A 17,465-nucleotide genomic window follows, 5' to 3' on the forward strand; every position below is an offset into this window, starting at 1 on the left:
ACGGCGGTTTACGTCCTTGTCTGGATTTTCGTGAGATTAACAAAATTACTGTACGCAATCCTTACCCACTGCCATTGATTCCTGATCTGTTTAACCAGTTAATGGGGGCCAAGTGGTTCTCTAAAATTGACCTTAAGGGGGCATACAATCTGTTGCGCATGAAGGAGGGTGACGAATGGAAGACTGCTTTTAACACTCCTGTGGGTCATTTTGAGAATCTGGTTATGCCTTTTGGTCTTACTAATGCTCCTGCATTTTTTCAGAATCTTATTAATGACATCCTTAGACCTTTGATCGGCAAAAATGTGGTTGTGTATTTGGATGACATTTTGATTTATTCGCCGGATCTGGAGTCTCATTGGCGGAGCGTATGTGAGGTATTACAATTGTTAATGGACAATTCGCTTTTTGCTAAGCTGGAGAAATGTGAGTTCGCTGTACAGAGAATTAGTTTTTTGGGTTACATTATCTCCAGCGAAGGTTTTGAGATGGACCCGGTTAAAGTTCAAGCTGTACAGGAATGGCCTAGGCCTATTGGTTTGAAATCGATACAGAGGTTTTTAGGTTTCGCCAATTATTACAGAAAATTCATAAAAAATTTTTCTAGTATTGTCAAACCTCTGACCGATCTCACCAGGAAAGGTGCTGATGCGGTTCAGTGGTCTTCTGAGGCCATTGAAGCTTTTGTGTATCTCAAGGAGAGGTTCACCTCTTCTACCATCCTTATGCAGCCTGATGTGACTAAGCCGTTTTTGGTTGAGGTTGATGCTTCTTCGGTGGGGGTTGGCGCAGTATTGTCTCAGGATAACGGGGATGGATTACATCCCTGTGCCTTTTTTTCAAAAAAATTTTCGGAGACTGAACTGAATTACGATATTGGTAATCGGGACTTATTGGCTATTAAACTCGCATTTGAACACTGGCGCCACTTCTTGGAAGGTGCGGAATTTCCCATTCAGGTTCTTACGGATCATAAAAATCTGATATATCTTGATGCTGCCAAGCGCCTGAATGCCCGTCAGGCTAGGTGGGCACTGTTTTTCTCGCGGTTTAATTTCTCCGTTACTTACATCCCTGGTACTAAGAATGTTAAGGCGGATGCCTTGTCTCGCAGTTTTTCTCCCATAGTCGGTGCTGAGAAAGAGGAGAACATTTTACAAGAAGGTGTTGTGATAGCTGCTTTGGACTCCGTTTTGGAAGATGAGATTCTTAAAGCACAGGAGAATTTTTCCGGTGATTTGGAGAGAGTTTGGACGGATGTGCGTGGTAATCTTCAGGAGGCCAACAGAAAATCTAAAGACTACTTTGATAGGAAACGACAGGAGGTTTTGTTCGCTGTTGGTGACATGGTTTGGCTGTCCTCTAGGAATCTGCGGTTGAGGATTCCTTCTAAGAAATTGGGTCCCAAGTTTGTAGGGCCCTTTAAGGTGCTTCAAGGTTGTCAACCAATCTGCTGTTAGGTTGGAGGTTCCTACCTCCTGGAGAATTAATCCGGTATTTCATGTCTCTCTGTTAAAAAAAGCTGTTGTGTCGGATGGTGACGCCTCTGCCTCTGTTCCTCCGGTGGTGGAGGACGGGGAATATGAAATTTCTCGCATCCTTAACTCTAGACGGTATAGAGGTAGTTTGCAGTATCTGGTGGCCTGGAAAGGTTTCGGACCCGAGGATAACTCTTGGGTGAGGTCAGATGATGTTTCCGCATCCAGACTTATCAGAGCGTTTCAAAGGAGATTTCCTGATAAGCCTGGTCCTAGGGGATCTGGAGGATCCTCTTAGAAGGGGGGGTACTGTTAGAACCTTGCTCTTAGGTTTTTTCCTTTGCTGGTCACATGACCTCGTTGGCCTATTTAATCCTGCTCCGCCCTTCTGGCTTTGCTGGACTTCATTGTATAACTACTTTCTAGCTAGCCTGTGCTCTGTATCTAACTCTGTTAGTTTGCTTGGTCTACGGACCTCAGTGTTCTATATATTTTGTTTGTTTGTCTGTCTGCTACTATTTCTGTTAGGAGGTGTCCCATTTTCCTCCCAGTCCTTAGTACTTGTAGGGATTCCTTCCCCACATCTATAGGTCTCCGTACAGACTAGCTTAGGACTTTAGCAGGTCTGATCGCAGGATCAGGTTCCCTGTTACATCGTAGGGATTCAGCTGAGTTCTATCGTAGGGACAGATTTCCTCTCTTTCCTTAGCTCTGGTAGCAGAACATAACAGCCATAGCCAAGAAATCACGAAAAGACTGTGTTCCCACAAGCCTAAACGGCAGCATCTCCACAGCTAGCAATTTGGCAATCTGCGAGTTTAGTATTTGTGCCTGTGGGTGCATGGCTGGGTATTTACGCTTTCTTTCCAAGCTCTCAGGCACGGACAATTGGACGGTTTGCTGGGACAAGGAAGTGGATGTGGTTGATGTTTGTTGTGTATGAGCAACCACAGCTTGTGGGCAGAAGGTATGAGCGCCTGCTTCCTGAACAGCAGATTCTGAAGGACATAGCCCAGGCAACATGGCATTGGTTTGACCTGAAGACGCAGATTTGGTACCCTGGTGTTCCACCCACCTACTGGGGTGCTTGGCTGCCATGTAATTTCGCATACTGGTGGTGCTTAGGTTGCCTTTGCCCTGGCCTCTGCTCAACTTGGTACGGCAGATGCTACAGACTACAATGTTTTTCTCTGAAGGACTTTCAGGAAAAAAATTCCACACAGCAGCTGAACACCTTCTTGCCCTGACTTGGCACACAGCGGGGGTGCTCTTGGGAACAGTTGACCCAGTTCTCACTCTGGGCAAACCACGACACCTTGGTGCCTGTGTTGGTGCTACATATCCATCTTTCTCTGTGTTGCTGTCATGGTTATGCATGCCAACGGTTCAGGTCGGATCAGTGGACTCATCATCGACCACCTCGTCTTCCATCTCATCCTCCTTCCCAGTTGACATTGTGGCTGACCTGATGGCAACTGTGTCTCATCATCATCAGCCTCCACCTCTGGAGACAGTAAATGACGTTCCACCGAGTGGCTTTCTTCTGACCGTAGGTTCTCAAATACTTGAGCATCAACGCACGCCACCTTCTCTTGTCCCTCTTCAATGCTGCATGGTGATAGGCCAGAGTCAACCAAAGATACGTACCAAACAGATCCTCGGAGTGGCCAAGCTTGGGGTCATATGTCTCCTGTGACTGATAATGGTGGGATGAAGGAGAACCAGCTTCAGGATTAGATGGGGGCCAGCTTTCTGTGTATCCACAGTAGACTGTGGTCATGGAAGATTTGTTGCTGCTTGACAATATGCGTAGAGGCCTGCTATCCAAGACAGAATCTGCTCTCGCTATTCTGGCTTCCACACACGTTTACATTCCAGACCGTGAAATTTTTCCAGGAACATAGTGGATGCATCAAGCTTCTTCTGACCTGACACAGACTGGGTGCCTTCTCGCGCACCACTGACAACAGCATGTCCACATCCCTTAACAACAGTCTTTTTTGGCATTTTGGGTTTTGTTGACAGATTTTCAGATATTGATGGCACAAGCCAAGCTAGCTGTCACAGCCAAAATAGTGGTTAAAATGGCCTGGTGCGTGCTTTGTAGCAGGCAGTAGGAAATGTTTGGACCACTGCTTTGTGCAGGGCACTCAATGATTTTTTAAGTGGACGAATATGGACAAAAGGCAGGCTGACACCCCAAAACAGTGGTTAAAATGGGCTAGTGTGTGCTTTGTAGCAGGCAGTAAGAAATGTTTGGACTACTGCTTTGTGCAGGGTACTCAATGATTTTTAAGTGGACTAATATTGCCAGAAGGCAGGCTGACACCCCAAAATAGTGGTTAAAATGGGCTGGTGCGTGCTTTGTAGCAGGCAGTAGGAAATGTTTGGACTACTGCTTTGTGCAAGGCACGCAGTGATTTTTTAAGTAGACTAATATGGACAGAAGGCAGGCTGACACCCCAAAATAGTGGTTAAAATGGGCTGGTGCGTGCTTTGTAGCAGGCTGTAGGAAATGTTTGGACTACTGCTTTGTGCAGGCCACTCATTGATTTTTTTAAGTGGACTAATATGGAGAGAAGGCAGGCTGACACCCCAAAATAGTGGTTAAAATGGGCTGGTGCATGCTTTGTAGCAGGCAGTAGGAAATGTTTGGACAACTGCTTTTTGCAGGGCACGCAATGATTTTTTAAGTGGACTAATATGGACAGAAGGCAGGCTGACACCCCAAAATAGTGATTAAAATGGGCTGGTGCGTGCTTTGTAGCAGGCAGTAGGAAATGTTTGGACAACTGCTTTGTGCAGGGCACGCAATGATTTTTTAAGTGGACTAATATGGACAGAATGTAGGCTGACTCCCCAAAATAGTGGTTAAAATGGGCTAGTGCGTGCTTTGTAGCAGGCAGTAGGAAATGTTTGGACTATTGCTTTGTGCACGGCACTCAATGATTTTTTAAGTGAACTAATATGGACAGAAGGCAGAAGGCAGGCTGACACCCCAAAATAGTGGTTAAAATGGGCTGGTGCGTGCTGTGTAGCAGGCAGTAGGAAATGTTTGGACTACTGCTTTGTACAGGGCACAAAATGCTTTTTTAAGTGGACTAATATGAACAGAAGGCAGGCTGACACCTTAAAATAGTGGTTAAAATGGCCTGGTGCCTGCTTTGTAGCAGGCAGTAGGAAATATTTGGACTACTGCTTTGCGTAGGGCGCTAAACGCCTTTTTAAGTGGACAAATGTGGACAGCAGAAGCCAGGCTCTGACCCCTAAAACAGCAGGGAAAATAGACTGGTGCTAAAAAAAAAGGCAGCACAAAATGCTACTACTCTGTGTGCTGGAAAAATATTGCTTTGCCTCTGACAAGAGCTGTTTTAAGATGGACACTGGAAGAACCCTAATACACTCCCTACCTAATACACAATCTCTCCCTCCCTGTACTCTGACTTTTTTGTGTGCCTTCAGCTCTGAAAAGAGCTATTTTTTGGTGGTATTATGGAGCTAGTGAGCAGCTCGTTTAAACACAGAACTAGGATACACTGCAGGTAGCCCTTAAAAGGGCTTTTGTTTTATCAAGAGGCCTAAACACTCTCCCTAGCAGCTCAACGATTTCTCCCTAGGCTATTACAACGCAGGCTCCAGATGCAATGTGCACAAAATGGCGACGGCAGGGCTTAAATAGACCTTATGATGCTGGGCGGCCAGCCAATCACAGTAATGCCACAACCAAGATGTCTGCGGGATTACTGTGATTGGTTAAGAAGCCCAGCACGATTAGTGGCTGCAAAGAAGGCGCCAAAACTGCAGGGCGGGACATCCGAATATAGCGAGGCAAGTACACAAATACTCGCAGAATAACGAGTAACCCGAATACCGTACTATCCGTGCGAATAGCGAATAGTAACAAATACACTCGCTCATCACTAGTCAGACATCCATGCCCACTCATCAGCTCTTATGTACGGAGGCTGACCTGAATGCCGAAGGATGTGTTTAAGCTGGTACTCAACAACTGCTCTCTGCTGCTCAAAATCATTCCAAACATCTGCAACGTTGATTTCCAATGCGTAGTCACATCGCACACCAGTCGGTGAGCTGGAAGCTGCAAACGCTGCTGAAGCCCTGCCAGGGCTGTAGATGACTTTCTGAAATGGGCACACATGCTTCGTACTTTCACAAGCATCTCTGGCAGATTCAAGTAGATTTTGAGAAACTGCAGAACCACTAAGTTGAGCACATGGGCCAGGCATGGTATATGTGCGAGCTTGCCTAGCTTCAGAGCTGACACCAGGTTCTCTGATACAGCTTTCAACATCTCTACAACAGTGTGCGGTTTGTCGCCTAAGCATACAGTCCTGCTTATTGTTATTGCCACACACGAAGTTTAAGTAAATAATCTGGAATATGTCCTGAAGAAATGAATCAAGTGATGGAGATGGAGGCTGAAGAGGAGGTGGTGCAGGAGCTGTAGAATGTAGGGGTAACCCTGATTGACCCAGGGCCTGCAATCCTTTGCATCGAGAGGACGTGTTCCGTCCCAGGGTCCCACTGAGTCCCGGCTTCCATAATATTAAGCCAGTGGAATGCGTCAGTGAGATGAACCGTTCCTGGCCACATTCACTTGTCCACGTGTTAGGCGGTCCTTCCCACTTAAGTGCACTGGGGAGGGCACAGGTAATGTTCTGGGACTTGCGCTTGTGGAAGACGATACCGGGAGAAATAGTGGTGGCTGGGGACCGAGTATGGACACTCGGCCGCCGCCGCCATGAGGTTGTGGAAAGCTTCCGCCTCCACAAGCCTAAAAAGCAACATTTCAAGTACAAGCAGTCCAGAAATATGGCAGTTTAGTATTGCGACCTGTGGGTGGGTGGCTAGTTGCATACTTGCACTTACATTCCAAGAACTGTGGTAAGGACAACTGAACGCTACAAAAGGACAAGGACGTGGAAGGTGATGGTTGCAAGTCTGCAATGACAGGTGCAGGGCGGGAGACATCTTCGCATGTGCCATGGACAGGGGAGTAGTGTGCATGCACAGCAGCGGAAGAGGCAGTGGTGTCACCCGCAGATACTGTTTCTGGACCAGACTCGGGAAGACCTAACAGTTGTACTGGCAACTTCTGTCGTGTTGGTGTTCCGGGGAGCAGTTGCCCGCCTTGTGTCTGTGGCCACCACACTGCTTGATCCTGCCTGTTGTGGTGCTACGCCTCCCTCTCCCTGTGTGCTGCTGTCCTCGCTCTACATGTTCCCTTGCCAGGTTGGGTAAGTGACTTCATCGTCAACCGCTTTTTTTCCACGTCCGCACCCTGGTTCTCCTCCTGACTTTCTGTCTATTGTGTCTCATCATTATCCACCTCTTGCGACAGTATTTGCACTTTCCCACTGTCACCTTCGGGTGACCATGGCTCCTCAAATTGCTACATATGATTTTCTGTTGTCCTGCTCGAAGCTGGCCGGTCGAGAGGCCGAAATTTATTGAGGGTAAAGTGAACAGCTCTTGTGGTAACCCTGGATTCTAATCTCTCCTTCAAACCACATATTTTTAGTCCAAGAGAGGTTTCTTATCAGGACAGGGACCCAACAACAACGTACGCTTTGATGTTAGCTGTTGGGCTCATAGACATTGGCCAATTTATGTGCTAAGTACCTTCCTTCTACTGTAAATTATTCTAGAGCAATATTGCGGTTCCATTTTTCCAAAATTCCACATGTACATAATGTAGCACACATCTCATTTTCATGGCAGTAATGTAGTTCCAATTGTCTAAATTTACCATTCTAGCAACTTAGAGTGCAGCTATATATTTTTCTTCCCCTGTAGGGAGGTGCCTGAGCAACTTTAGTTTCTAGTTAGTGTTTGTTTCATTAGTCTGTTGTCAGGTCCCTGTTCCTGAACTCGTCCTGTCTAAACCTGAGTCCTGTAACTGCATACTATCTGCCAGTGATCCAGAACCTGTCCCGCCTAAGCCCTGAGTCTGACCCGTCTGAACATCCTCTTCTGTCTGAACCCCATCCTGTTCTGTCTGAACCGTCTCCGGTATCTATTCTGCACGTTATCCGGATCCAGTCCTGCCAGTGACTCCCAGACTGTGTCTGCGACCCTGACCCTTGGAGTAAGCTGCTGCAGTACCGGGTACTGCCCTGGAGTGGTACCTGGTGGCTACTTTCAGCTCAAGCCTAATTCTACCATCAGGGGTTTTAGTGAAAACTAGGTAGCCGCTTAGCCACGCTCCTCCAAGGAAAGCCCGGCCCGTGGTGCAATGGGTCCACAATCCACCAGTGTGACAGTTTGCTCAGGCCATCACTGATCCCAATACACCTCCACTCTCGTATTTGTTCCAGGAGATGACCAGTCAAGGAGACCAGCAAGATAACATCTTGTCCTACTTGCGATCTGTGAACACCCATTTAGACGCCCTGTCGTCATCTGCTTCATCTACTCCAGCCCTAGTTTCATCAACCTTGGACTCTGGAGGCTGAGAACACATTTCTTTACCTAAAACAGGCCTTCTCCTCTGCTCCTGTGCCACATAGGCCCAAAATCAAGAAACAATTCTTCCTGAAAGTGGATGCTTCATCCTCTCGTGCAGTTCTCATGGAGGAGTCTTCCTATTGCCAAATAGTCACCTGCGGTTTCTTCTTCAAGGCCTTCTCTGCTCCTGAACGTAATTAGTCTATTGGCGATCGTGAGTTATTAGCGATTAAGATGGCTTTAGAGGAGTGGCGTTACCTTCTTGAAGGGGCAGTTCGTCCGGTCATCATATACACTGACCATAGGAACTTGGCTTACCGCACAGTCCGCACAAAGGCTAAATCCGCGCCAACCAGGGTGGTTGCTGTTCCTTGCCTGCTTACATTTCATCTTGCATTTTCTGCTGGCTGACAAGAACGTCAAGTCAGATGCGTTTTCTAGGTCCTTCCTACCCACTGATCAAGAAGAGGAACCCCAACTTATAATAGCGTCTTCCAAGATGGTTGCTGTGCCTCTGGTAAACTTGTCTCAGATTCATCCAGGGAAGACTTTAGTGTCAGAGACTAAATGGAGACAAGTTCTGCTGTGGGGCACTCTTCAAATGTGGCTGGTCATGCTGGGCAGAAAAAGACTTCTCAACTTATCTCATGTCATTATTGGTGGCCAATCATGCTAAAGGAAATTATGGAATTTGTCTCAGCCTGTCCTTCCTGTGCTCATAACAAGACTCCCAGGCAACTCCCATCCAGGCGACTTTTACCACTTCCTGTGCCTTCAGCTCCCTGGTAGCACATCGCTATGGACCTCCCTGTGCCCTCTGGATGCTAAGTCATCTTGGTGGTGGTTGACTGCTTCTCGCTTACTTTACCCCATTGACTGGTCTTCCGTCTGCTCCCGAGCTTGCTGAGAAATTTATTCAGCACATTTTCCGCCTTCACTGGTTTTTCTCTTCACATAGTATCTGGCAGGGGCATCCAATTCACATCCAAATTCTGGAGAGCCATTTACAATCTTTTGAACATGGTCTTGGATGGTCAGGTTGAGTGAGTCATCCAGATTCTGTCTAATTTACTGCGGCATTTCACAAATCTGCACCATGACGACTGGGTCAAGATTTTGCCCTTGGTGGAGTTATTCTACATTAATCATGTAAGCGAGTCTTCTGCAAATTCACCGTTCTTCTTTTTCTTTGGTCAGCAGCCTGGAATCTTTCTTCCGGTGTCGGTCGCTTCTGGAGTTCCTGCAGCAGATGCTCTCACTAAAGATTTCTCTAAGATCTGGGAGGACACCAAAGCCACTCTTGAGAAGTCGTCTGAACAGATGAAGAGGCATTCTGATAAAAGATGCTTGGACCCAACATGTTTTCGGCCTGGGGATAAGGTGTGACTCTCCTCAAAATACATCCGTCTCAAGATTCCATCCTACAAGTTAGGTCCTCGCTTTATCAGTCCCTTCTAGGTCATCAAGCAGATCAATGTTGAAGCTTTGGGCCTTGTTACGTGTGACTGTTATGTGTGACTGTTTCCATGTATCTCTCAAGCCAGTAATCTTGAGCCTCTTATTCAAGGTTCCACACCTATACCAGTCTGCTCTGAGGATATCTTTAAGAGCATCTTGGCCATGAAGAAGGTGAGGGGTAAAACTTGGAATTGTGGATTGGAAAGGATTTGGTCCCGAAGAGAGATTGTGGAGCCCAGGGAGAATATTCATGCCCCACATCTTCTTCAGAGATTCCTTGCGAGCATAAAGAAGTGGGTACTGGAACATCGATATCTCTGCATGGTCCCTTTCTTTCCCCTTGGCAGAGAAGCTGACATGCTCACTGCCACGGCTCCCTCTCCTTCCTCTGCCGCGGCTTCCTACTTCCATTAAATATCCCTTCATTGGATTTAACAGGCTTACCTTACAATTGATACAATGCAGTCAGGTAACATTCTCCAGGTATTTGCCAAATCTGGACTCGTCCATCAGATGGCAGATCGAGCAGTGTTATCCAGTACTCCACAGAACATGTTTCCATTGCTCCAGAGTCCAGTAGTGGCTTCATTACACGACTTAACAAGACGAAAGGCATTGTGTTTGGTAATGTACGGCTTGCATACGTCACACACATGACTCAGCTCCATACACACATGGCTACGGCTACGCTCTGTACACTGTTAGTGATGGATTGAGGAGGTATCACTAATAGCCGCCGCTGCAACTTTACATCCTATCAGCCGATTACCCAGCAGGGATATTATCTTCACCAGCACAACTCCCCTGATGAATCTAAATTCTAAATAGAGGAAACCCATCGGGAGATAATCTGGCATGAGATCCTTCTGGCCAGGGTGCACTGTGGGCACTGGGCAAATTCCCCCCCTAATCGTTTGAAGGATAATTTTTGAGCCTCCTTTTCTTGGACTTGGGTGAGATTGTTCCTATCTCTCATTAATAGGACTATAACGATCTGAGATTTATCCTCATCACAATAATAAATCCCATATAATTATCCCAGCGCAGACGGGTTTACCACTGACCGGTGTCCTGACAAATTAATGGGGCTGGATAATTAATTTGGAATATTTCTCTTTTTTTATATAAATGTCTGTGTGGGTTTTTTGTTTATGTGGCGAAGAGAGCGACATTTTATATACTGTATTAAAGTTATATTTTATCCAACTTCTTTGCTTTAAATAATAAATCCCCCCTGTAAACCCCTCCTGACCCCACACATAACCTTCCCCTCATCCAGCACCATGACAACCAGCACAGCAGAGTCCTGCATCCACTGAGGCCCCTGATCATGTGACCCCTGACTCCTCCCCTCCTGTGACCTCATCACAGGTCCTGTGCGCACAGAACAGCCATATATGTGGTGGCGGCTCTGCAGGTGGAGGTATGTGAAGATTACCCATTACTATTAACCCTCTCAGTGCTGCGGTCACATTCCAGGAGACAGAACGTGTTCCCGTCTGTGTCTCTATATCAGGATCTGTCTGTATTGGATTAGATTGGGTCACTTCCCTCCTGACGTCGCTCGCTGCTCTGTTACTGTACAGTCTCCATTATGGCCGTCGCCCGCTCCATGTTGTCACTATCAGGAGATATTAATGTTCTATCATTACCTGATACTGACGTCCCCGGTTCTGCCGTCCCGATCTCTGTGGATGTTCCCGGCACTTTATAACTTTATGTTTTGTTTTTATGAAATATTTAATAAAGATTCAGATATTTTAGATTTTTCTTTTAGATTTGTTCTGTGTTTTTGGTGCTGGATTGGAGATATTCTGTGATAAATCTCTGTATGTGATTGTGTATTATACCGGGGGCAGGACGGGGCCATGACTGGATGTAGTGATCATGTGAAGCCGGTAACAGCTCCGGAGATTTCTTACATGGGATCTTTATGATGTTACATCGTCATCTTCTCCCCATTCAGGTCCCTACAATATTGGATCCTCTCAGTGGAGATCTTCTATATAAGAGAATTTTCCTGATTGACCATCAAGGATGGATAGAGACAGGGACAAGATGGCAGAGAGGATATTACACCTCACCCTAGAGATCCTCTTCCGGATTACTGGAGAGGTGAGAGATTCTGATGACGTCACATTACATCATTCTTATCTATGGGAATAACAGATGGACAGAACTGGAGAGGTGAGGACTCTGGAAATGTCTGTAGTGAGATTTATTAATGTGTCTCTCCATAACCAGGATTACACAGTAGTGAAGAAGACCTCTAGTGATCGCTGTCAGGACCCTGTGTCTGAGGGATGGGGAAGACCCCTGAGCCCAATCACGGGGCCTCCACCTCACCCCCTGATACATGAGGACATCAATGACCAGAAGATCCTAGAACTCACCTACAAGATGATTGAGCTACTGACTGGAGAGGTGACACTGCTGGGAATGCTGGGACATTATACAGTAACGCTATGAAGGGATCGGGGGGATGACTGTATCATTGTATGTGTCAGGTTCCTATAAGGTGTCAGGATGTCACCGTCTATTTCTCCATGGAGGAGTGGGAGTATTTAGAAGGGCACAAAGATCTGTACAAGGACGCCATGATGGAGGTTCCCCAGCCCCTCACATCACCAGGTAATAGGGCTAAATACTCACGGCCTATAATTATCTGTATGTACAAAATGAATTCAGTCCCTGTATGTGTTTCCTCCAGTTCTATCCAGTAAGAGGACAACACCAGAGAGATGTCCCCGTCCTCTTCTTCTACTGGACTGTAAACAAGAAGATCCCAATGTTCCTCGGGATGATCAGGTAGATGGAGAGAAGGTGTCATGAGATCTCCGGTATGATGTGTAGAAGGCTGTGAAAGTCTTGTGTTCAGTCTTGTTTTATCCACCAGTATTATACACTGAACGGCCAATTTATTAAAGACACTGGAACTTTTATAATATAAACTTTTGTGAATGGAAATGTAACCAGTGACTCCAGAGTGCCGCAGAAAATCTAATGATCAGTTTTCTGTGGACATTTGCCAAGTGAATCTACATTATAATGGAAACATAAAGTGATCTGATCGACTTTGAATATTTATTATATAGTATGGTGCTTAGATTATACTGAGAATGCTATGATTGAGGAAAAACATCCATTAAAAACACGTCCTATAAATGCAAGGAAATTATCAATTAAGACAGCGGTGTTTGTCAAGAGTCGTTTTAAGATCAGGTGGTGCACAGTCATGTCCTGCCGCTGAATACAACACTGGATCTACACTAAAGTGTCCGAATAAAGAACTCTAGTACAGGAGCTTATATAGGCTTTGTGGCCATTGGTCAACTAAGTTCATCCTTTTCTGGCAGAAGGACACTTACAGCAGGACAATGCTCGATGCCACAATGGTCTTATAGTCATGGATTGCTTACAGAAACCTGACAGCACATTTTTTCTTGCTTACCTGGCCCTTATAGTTTTCAGATCTTTGTCCTATAAAACATCTGCTTTACAAGTAACGGGTTGTTACGAGCACATTAGAACCTCCTTCTATATTGTGGCAATTGTAAAAACCTATCCTGTCCTCAGGGGACAATATGCAGAAAGATTAACACTCATTGAATTTGACAACATAACAATTTGCTGAGGTTCTGTAGACCAAAGGAGGTCCAAATTCTTCTAGATGGCTGTCTCTAATAATGTGGCCATTCAGTGTATGTTTTATACTTGGTGGAGATGACAGGATAAAGCTGATCATAGACATTAGATGTTGTCTGGATCTTCTCACAATGTGGCCATTCAGTGTATGTTTTATACTTGGTGGAGTGACAGGATAAAGCTGATCATAGACATTAGATGTTGTCTGGATCTTCTCACAATGTGGCCATTCAGTGTATGTTTTATACTTGGTGGAGATGACAGGATAAAGCTGATCATAGACATTAGATGTTGTCTGGATCTTCTCACAATGTGGCCATTCAGTGTATGTTTTATACTTGGTGGAGATGACAGGATAAAGCTGATCATAGACATTAGATGTTGTCTGGATCTTCTCCCAATGTGGCCATTCAGTGTATGTTTTATACTTGGTAGAGATGACAGGATAAAGCTGATCATAGACATTAGATGTTGTCTGGATCTTCTCACAATGTGGCCATTCAGTGTATGTTTTATACTTGGTGGAGATGACAGGATAAAGCTGATCATAGACATTAGATGTTGTCTGGATCTTCTCACAATGTGGCCATTCAGTGTATGTTTTATACTTGGTGGAGATGACAGGATAAAGCTGATCATAGACATTAGATGTTGGCTGGATCTTCTCACAGTTTTCTGGTTATGGAGACTGCTGATTAGAATTAAGAGCAGACATGTTGGATTTATACGGGAGACCTGCAGCTATTTCATCTTTTCTGTTCTTCTAAATCATTTCACACGACTTTTATATCTGTCTGTGACATTTACAATATTTATTTCAGGGTAAAGATCTGCCCCATATTAATACTACAGAGACATATGTGAGGGGTAATGAGCGGTGTAAAGAGGAGATTCCTACAGATAACAGCACAGGTGAGTAGTGACCACTAAATGCCGAGAAACCACAGGATCTAATCAGTCACTGGATTGTAGAAATATATGTTAATCTTTTTAGGGTTTGTAACATAGAATATTGATGTGTGATTGGACAGTAAGAAAAATTGGATGAAAAAACTTTTAAATTAACTAAATGAAATGGTGTTTTTTCCACACAAAAAAAACAGAAGAAGGGCTCATGTGACTGCAAGTTTAGGTTGCCTGAGCGGTTAAAAGTATTGCTGCCACTCCTGGAAAAAAATGAGGTAAAAACAATAAAATTTTTCCAATAAAAATATAATTTATCCAGGAAAAAAACAATCTTTCATGCAGCTCCAATTATGAAAAAAATGTTATGAGTCTCAATAAATGGCAACAGATACCAATTTTTCTTTTACAACCTTACAAGTTTTGCTTTGCTGTAATTGTCCTGACCCGGAGAATCATGTTGCCAGTAGTGATGAGCGAGTATGTTTCGATTAACCCTTTCGGCGAGTATGCTCGGGTGAGTACCGAGTATCTTGTGAGGAATGCGCAAGAAGCAAGCATTCCTCACATGTATTAAAGCTGTCAAACGGTCGCAAATCATGTTCACGGTAGTGATTCAAACATATCACCGAGTACGATGAAGATACTCGGTACTCGCCAGCGCATACTCGCCGAAAGGGTTAATCGAACATACTCGCTCATCACTAGTTGCCAGGTAATTTTTACAGCTAAATTAACTAAAAACTCAAACAGCAATGGTTAAATTATTTTTACTGTTCTCCAATATGTTGTAAGATAAATACTCAAATCGAGAATTCTTCCTTAAAAAAAAAAAATCAGACCATCACATGGAAATATAAAAAAAGTTATGGGTCTTGGCAGGAGGACAAGAGAGAAAATGCAAAAACAAATTGAAACAAAATGCTAAAAAGAAAATTTCCACGAAGGAATTAAATAAACTCTTATTAAGCAACTTTTTTTTTCTAATTCTCAACACATAGTAGATGAGTACAATACAGAATGGGGGGCATATATGGGGCTCTCATGGTTTGAGGAAATAAAAATCCACCATTATGTGTAGTTACCGATGTTTCCCTACTTTTGGCTTATTTCCCGTTTTTTGTGAAATTATATGGTAAAGTAAATGGTGTCATACAAAGCAACTCATGCCGCAAAAAAAAAAAAGAAACAACTGCCCTCATAACGTCTATGTTGTGATGAAAATGAAAAAATGGGCTCTTGGAGATATACAGTACAGACCAAAAGTTTGGACACACCTTCTCATTTAAAGATTTTTCTGCATTTTCATGACTATGAAAATTGTACATTCACACTGAAGGCATCAAAACTATGAATTAACACAAGTGGAATTATATACTTAACAAAAAAGTGTGAAACAACTGAAAATATGTCTTATATTCTAGGTTCTTCAAAGTAGCCACCTTTTTCTTTGATGACTGCTTTGCACACTCTTGGCATTCTCTTGATGAGCTTCAAGAGGTAGTCACCGGAAATGGTCTTCCAACAATCTTGAAGGAGTTCCCAGAGATGCTTAGCCCTTTTTGGCCCTTTTGCCTTCACTCTGCGGTCCAGCTCACCCCAAACCATCTCGATTGGGTTCAGGTCTGGTGACTGTGGAGGCCCGGTCATCTGGCGTAGCACCCCATCACTCTCCTTCTTGGTCAAATAGCCCTTACACAGCCTGGAGGTATGTTTGGGGACATTGTCCTGTTGAAAAATAAATGATGGTGCAACTAAACGCAAACCGGATGGAATAGCATGCCGCTGCAAGATGCTGTGGTAGCTATGCTGGTTCAGTATGCCTTCAATTTTGAATAAATCCCCAACAGTGTCACCAGCAAAGCACCCCCACACCATCACACCTCCTCCTCCTCCATGCTTCACGGTGGGAACCAGGCATGTAGAGTCCATCCGTTAACCTTTTCTGCGTCGCACAAAGACACGGTGGATGGAACCAAAGATCTCAAATTTGGACTCATCAGACCAAAGCACAGATTTCCACTGGTCTAATGTCCATTCCTTGTGTTCTTTAGCCCAAACAAGTCTCTTCTGCTTGTTGCCTGTCCTTAGCAGTGGTTTCCCATCAGTTATTTTACCATGAAGGCCTGCTGCACAAACTCTCCTCTTAACAGTTGTTGTAGAGATGTGTCTGCTGCTAGAACTCTGTGTGGCATTGACCTGGTCTCTAATCTGAGCTACTGTTAACCTGCGATTTCTGAGGCTGGTGACTCGAATAAACTTATCCTCTGAAGCAGAGGTGAATCTTGGTCTTCCTTTCCTGGGGCGGTCCTCATGTGAGCCAGTTTCTTTGTAACGCTTGATGGTTTTTGCAACTGCACTTGGGGATACATTCAAAGTTTGCCCAATTTTTCGGACTGACTGACCTTCATTTCTTAAAGTAATGATGGCCACTCATTTTTCTTTACTTAGCTGCTTTTTTCTTGCCATAATACAAATTCTAACTGTCTATTCAGTAGGACTATCAGCTGTGTATCCACCTGACTTCTACACGGTCCCAACCCCATTTATATGGCAAGAAATCCCACTTATTAAACCTGACAGGGCACACCTGTGAAGTGAAAACCATTTCCGGTGACTACCTCTTGAAGCTCATCAAGAGAATGCCAAGAGTGTGCAAAGCAGTCATCAAAGCAAAAGGTGGCTACTTTGAAGAACCTAGAAGATAAGACATATTTTCAGTTGTTTCACACTTTTTTGTTAAGTATATAATTCCACATGTGTTAATTCATAGTTTTGATGCCTTCAGTGTGAATGTACAATTTTCAAAGTCATGAAAATACAGAAAAATCTTTAAATGAGAAGGTGTGTCCAAACTTTTGGTCTATACTGTATATATATATATATATAAGTAGCATATGTGCTAATCACTAAAAAAATACAGAAAACTAGTCTGAGCCGCCCAGAGCCACAAAGGGGATACATATATACACTGCTCTAAAAAATAAAGGGAACACTAAAATAACACATCCTAGATCTGAATGAATGAAATATTCTCATTGAATAATTTGTTCTGTACAAAGTTGAATGTGCTGACAACAAAATCACACAAAAATCATCAATGGAAATCAAATTTATTAACCAATGGAGGCCTGGATTTGGAGTCACCCCCAAAATTAAAGTGGAAAAACACACTACAAGCTGATCCAACTTTGATGTAATGTCCTTAAAACAAGTCAAAATGAGGCTCAGTATTGTGTGTGGCCTCCACGTGCCTGTATGACCTCCCTACAACGCCTGGGCATGCTCCTGATGAGGTTGCAGATGGTCTCCTGTGGGATCTCCTCCCAGACCTGGACTAAAGCATCCGCCAACTCCTGGACAGTCTGTGGTGCAACGTGACATTGGTGGATGGAGCGGGACATGATGTCCCAGATGTGCTCACTCAGATTCAGGCCTGGGGAATGGGCAGGCCAGTCCATAGCTTCAATGCCTTCATCTTGCAGGAACTGCTGACACACTCCAGCCACATGA

General features: G+C 44.4%; 1 pseudogene; it reads left to right on the top strand.

The window, feature by feature from the left end:
• LOC141271448 (uncharacterized) overlaps window positions 1-17,465 on the top strand; it is a 305,103-nt pseudogene that overhangs the window by 272,437 nt on the left and 15,201 nt on the right.

Source organism: Phyllobates terribilis, unplaced genomic scaffold (genome assembly GCF_046119375.1).
Source record: "Phyllobates terribilis strain yellow unplaced genomic scaffold, ASM4611937v1 Scaffold_5__5_contigs__length_657084704, whole genome shotgun sequence".
Classification (NCBI taxonomy): domain Eukaryota; kingdom Metazoa; phylum Chordata; class Amphibia; order Anura; family Dendrobatidae; genus Phyllobates; species Phyllobates terribilis.